The sequence below is a fragment of the Phoenix dactylifera genome, unplaced genomic scaffold (genome assembly GCF_009389715.1).
Source record: "Phoenix dactylifera cultivar Barhee BC4 unplaced genomic scaffold, palm_55x_up_171113_PBpolish2nd_filt_p 000100F, whole genome shotgun sequence".
Lineage (NCBI taxonomy): Eukaryota > Viridiplantae > Streptophyta > Magnoliopsida > Arecales > Arecaceae > Phoenix > Phoenix dactylifera.
This window is the reverse complement of record NW_024067682.1, coordinates 938,839-944,800: the sequence shown is the minus strand read 5'-3', so window position 1 is coordinate 944,800 and position 5,962 is coordinate 938,839.

The following is a 5,962-nucleotide window of genomic DNA, read 5'->3' as shown; positions in this document are numbered from 1 at the left end:
CTTGCTTAACTGTTATCCGCGCATCCTTTAGTTGCAAGCATATTCAATCAAGTCACATTCTATACACCAAATTATTGCTAAGTTTGACTTTCACTGTTCATCCATACAACTTAGCATAATTAATCAAAAACTTTCAGAAGTAGGTTAAAAGTTTTAAAAGACCCAATTCACCCCCCCTCTTGGGTTGTATCTACTGGGCAACAAGTGGTATCAGAGCAGGTGCTCTATAGTTTCTTGCCTTGTGTTTGACCTAACCGTCAAAGAGCCAAAGATCATGACAACTCAAATAGATAGTTTTCTAGGAGAGAGACAATTAATTGATAGACCTCCACTATTTAATGGCATAAACTATACACATTGGAAAGCACGCATGCGCATTTTTATACAATCACTTGATTATAATTTATGGAGCATTATAGTCAATGGAACACACACAAACACTAGTCATAATGAGAAAATGGTTCAACAAAATTCAAAAGCCATGAACCTATTATATTGTGCATTAGATAGGAATGAGTTTAATTGCATATCTTCTTGCATGACTGCTAAAGAAATATGGAATATGCTTGAAGACAAATATGAATGCACTAACAAATCTAAAACATCATGTGTAGAAGAAGAGCAGTATCATATTGCAAATTCATGTTTCATGGCACATGAGGTACATGCTGAAACTGAAAGCAATTTTACATTTGATGAACTTCACGATGCCTTTTCTGATTTGTATTTAGAATATAAGAAACTTGTTTGTAAGAACAAGAACTTGAAGAAGAAAATCAAATTCTAATAGATGAAAAACTGAAACTAACTAGTAAAACTGAAATCTTAATTAAAGAAAATCAAGAACTAAATCAGAAAAACCAACTTCTCACTGAAAGCCATAATAAACTTAAGAAAAATAATGAATTGCTTTCAGAAGATAACAAAAGATTAACTAAAGAAGTTGACAAATTAAAACCTGTTGTTGAAAGATTTACTTTGAGCTCTGAAAAGTTGAATCTAATGATAAATAATCAAAGAGCTGAATTTGATAATATTGGATTGGGATGTCAACCTTGGTACACCCAAAAATCTTTCAAGAATATGTTTGTTAAAACAGTTCCTAATCATTTTAAAATAGATTCTTATAATACTGATAAACAGGAACAAAGGTTATGCAAAATCTCTTTTGTTCCTAAATCTGTACATTACAAATTTGATAAACCTAAAAGGCAAAAACAGAAAACTGAAAGATTATCTACCACTCATGTTAAATCTATGTTTGTTAAATTTAATAAGAAGATGCAGAAATACACTTCTTGTAGTCCTAAGATCTGCAAGCCTATGGACAAAATAGCTATTAAGAAAATATGGGTTCCAAAAGGAACAATAATAGCTAACCTGCAAGGACCCAAAAGAGCTTGGGTTCCTAAGTTGAAAATCTAAATATTTTCTGCAGGTGTGTCTAGCACTCAAGGCTCCAACAAAAGATGTTAAATTGGACATTGGGTGCTCTAGACATATATTAAAGAATGAAACTTAAATGTAATCAAGAAAAATAATTAAAATAGAAGAAATAACTTCAAATTTCTCCATCTTTCTATATTATACTTTACTTATTGTTGGATAAGTTGCTAGATGATTAATCAATTTATTAAGAATAACTCTATGAATTCTCTATATGCTTGATTGAGAGCTTTTATCCATGGCATTATTGTTTATTGATCATAGATATGAAAATGTGTACTTGGTATGCCTTTGAATATTGCACTATAAATACCAAGATTAAAGAAACCATCTTTGGCATATAATATCAACTCATGCGAGTATGGATTTAATTTCAAAAGACTTTGGCATTGGCTTACTTAGAATATCTTCTGAAAGGTCAAAGTTTGCTATGCATGTTAACTAAGAAAACAAACAAGAATCAATTTCTAAATCTAAAGATGTTGTTTCCATCACTGAGTTTTCAAAAGCTTACATTGGATTTGTTCTTGGCAAATAAAACTGAAGTATTTTCTGTATTTGCTAAATCCTGTAAAAGTGTTTCAAATGAAAAAGGTTTCCAAACTGTGAAGAGTATCATGACACAGTGTTGAAAACCAAAATCCTGATAAAGTTTATACAGAAATTAATTATTTCAGCACCAAGGACACCTTAAGTAAAATAGGGTTAATAGAATTCTTGAAGAAATGAAAAAGACAATTGTGTATGATAGTCATCTACTTAAATGATTTTTAAAAGCTATCATCACTGCTTGTCATACATATGATTTCTATTAGATCAATTTTTGATGAAAACTCCTTTTGATCTTCTGAAAAATGGAAAATGAACCATTGCATATCTTTCATATTTTTCAGTCGTACATGTTATGCTTGATATGGTCTTTTGAAAATAATGCCAAATCCGATACAGATATTTTTATCTTTGAATATCATTCATCAAGCAATGCATATAGAACATTCATAAAAAGATTCTAGTTGTAGAAATATGAATTTATTTTATTCTCTATGAGACTAACGATTTATTATCAAGATACTAAAATTAGATTATATATATATATGGTTAATCTTTTACATATAACAATCTGAAAACTTGTTAATAATTAGAACCAAATTGAGTTTTTCAGAAATGCACTCAATAAAGAAAAATTGATAACTACTAAAAGACTAAATCAAGAAAAGATGAAATAGATCTTGATGAAATTCTTGCATGATTAGAAGTAAAGATCACCATTATCATCTGCTTGCTTTATGAGCTTTATATTCTGTCAAATGAATGTGTAGAATACACTCCTATGTGGTTATTTCATTAAAAAGGGATCTATGTAAAATAACCACCTTATTTGAAAACACTCATTACAAATATGATAAAGCAATTTATAATTTGGAACAAGCATCAACAGCATGATACAAAAGCTTAAGCAACCTTTTTGATAGAAAGTAATAGTGATAAATCTTTGCATCAAAAAGAAGAATTTGTGATATCTTACTTGCTCAAAGTTTACATTGATGACATCATTTTTGGTTCTACTAATGAAGAGTTATATGAAGACTTTACTTAGCTCATGCAAGGAGAGTTTGAAATACGTATGATGAATGAATTAACATCTTCTCTCAAACTCCAAATTAAGATAAACAGGAAAGAGGATCTTCATTGACCAACGTTAGTCCACAAGAAAACTCCTATAGAAGATTGGCATGAAGAAGGTATATCTATGACCCCATCTTGTAGAATTTGAAAAGGATGAGCAAAGTAGATCTATTGTTTAAAGCTGTATTGAAGCATGATAGAATAATTATTTTATCATACAGCTAGTAGACCTGAATGTATGCTTATTATGTGACCTTATGCAAGACTTCAATCCAACTTTAATGAATCATATTTTGAAAGAAACAACCGTTTAAGATAAGTTGATTAGAACCTAGCTAACATATCCTTTTGATAATTATCTTAAGCAAATAGAATCTAAACTAAATTGATTTTGGAAATAAGAAATTGATTTGACCTTGATAAATCTTTCCATTGCCTCACATGCTTGTCCTTGAACTGTCTTGGTTAATGAAACTATTTCTTTAGTTCAAGTGATATGTGCTTGCTTATATTTAGGCAATCTCTTGAGTAAAGTGACTCAATATTCAACTATTATCTTATCTTAAATTGAGTCATCTAGTTAGAAATATGTTGGATGAATGGGTTGTATCTTAAAGAAACTAAAGACCTTCTTTCAAGAAAGAAAAGGAGTTTGTTAATAATGCAGAATCCTTGAGCAAGAAAATGAGTGATTTCAACTTGAAGGACACCTCCACATAAGATACAATAAACATTCACATGCAAACAAGAGAGAGGATCTTCTTCAGCCAAAAGTTCACACATAAGAAATCTAGTTTGGCTTGAAGAATATATATAATGAATAGGTAATTTTAGATACCTTTCTCACAAATTAATTGAGCAAAGTCAATAACTTAAATCTTATGATGGCATGATTAAATTCTTTAATTATTAATTTTTGATATCATGTCTATATGTGTATTGACTGACTTATACTTTTAGAAACTGTTTCATGGTTTGCCCAAACTAAATGATTTCTTAGCCTATATCATAACCATGAAATACACAAGTATATGCTTAAAATTTTGGATGTAAAATAACTTGTGAGAAGTTATGAATCCATGAGTATAATGAAAATGTTGTTTGCATGATATACATATATATGATACATAAGATTAATTCTTTATTCTGCTCTTTCATGTAAATTACTTGAGAGTAACAAAAAGAGAGAGAGATAAAGAAAAGAAAATGGATATTATTCAAGAGAAGTAAAATCTAAGTAAAGGCAAATACTTCAATCTTAAGGAAAAGCAAAACAAACATAATATATTCGGCACATTTGTGAGACTTGTGTGAGCATTCTTTTGGAAGGGATAAAATCCATAATTAATTACACTTAAATAGGGAGAGTTTGAAGTAAATATTTTAACCTTTCTATATTGCTCATCATAGGGATGGTGCCAATGAGGAGGCTAGTGGTAGTACCCGGCACTATTTGACCCAACTATTCGGTGTAGGGCATATTAGGGACGGCACAAGAGGGAGGCTAGTGGTAGTACCTCGTGCCCCTTCCAACTCCACCGGATAGGGAGCAAATAGAGTATAGAGCATAAGAAAGTAAAAATGAAAGACAAAGTTAATAAAATTATATAAGAAGAATCAAGTCAAATTTATTAATCACTTGAAAACACACTTTAAGAATGAAATCATTGCAAGATAATACTTAAACAGGGGGAGTTTATTTGAGAAGAATTGATTTTGATCCTTGATATGCTTGTTTTTATTATTTTAATGCATGACTTAACGCATAATATATCTTGCATGTGGCATGATGTCTTGAATTATGGGTTCTCAATATTTTGTAATGCTTCATGCTTGGACAATTTGATTGATTGTTTGAAATACTACATAAAATTTTTTGTTTGGTAAGAAAATTCAGATTTGTCATTCACAATCATCGTTAAAATGTGAAAGTTGAAATGAGAAGAGAAAGATATCTCTATTTAGGCAAAATGAATTGATCTTGATCTATCTTTCTACTTGCCTAACTTTGATACATAATATCCTAATACTTGTTAAAATATCCTCCATTTTGTATCGAAACTCAATACTAAATACAAAGATTCTGAAAGTGCTCTAATGTTATTGAAATATGTGTTTTCAATCTTAGTAATTTAAGATGAGCTACAAAGTAGAAGATACATATCTCAAATTTTGAGAGCCTTCTTGGAAATTCTTATGAAAATTCAGAATCTGATTTTGTATAAAAGCTTAAACTCAATATGATTTCTAAATAAAATCTTAATTTAAGAAAAACAGAATTAATTTTGATGCCTTGGCTGATTGCTCCGATACGCATCCGAAACATATCTTTTCTTATCATTAAAATCTACTAATATTGGTCTAAATGATCAATGATCTTGATTGCAAGCAAATATTTTTAAATATATGATTTTATTTTGATATTAAAAATATTTATTGTGCTTCATGTATACATTGCTGAAAAACTATGATTAAGAAATTGAGTTCTATAAATATATATATTTCAATGATCATCTATATATTTTTCTCTCCTACAGACTTTCATCAGAATATATATATAGAGTGAATGATCTTAAAGCTAGAAATATTTCAGCTCACTCAAATGATTCTTAAAAGAAAAAGAAAATATAAATGCCTTTGAAAGAAACTGAGCTTCAAATGAATCATTTTCTGATTAATATTTCTATACATTTTTTTCTAAGATTAGGAGAAAGCATAACTTGTTCTTAAAGGATTAGAAAGAGTGATTACTATAAATTTTGAATAATTCTAGATCACTCTACATTCTTGATATCATAAAGTTTCAGGTTTATTCACCTTTAACATTAAAATCTGAAATTCAACAAAAGAAAAGAATGATTAAAGAAGTATGCATCTTTTGAGGGGGAGC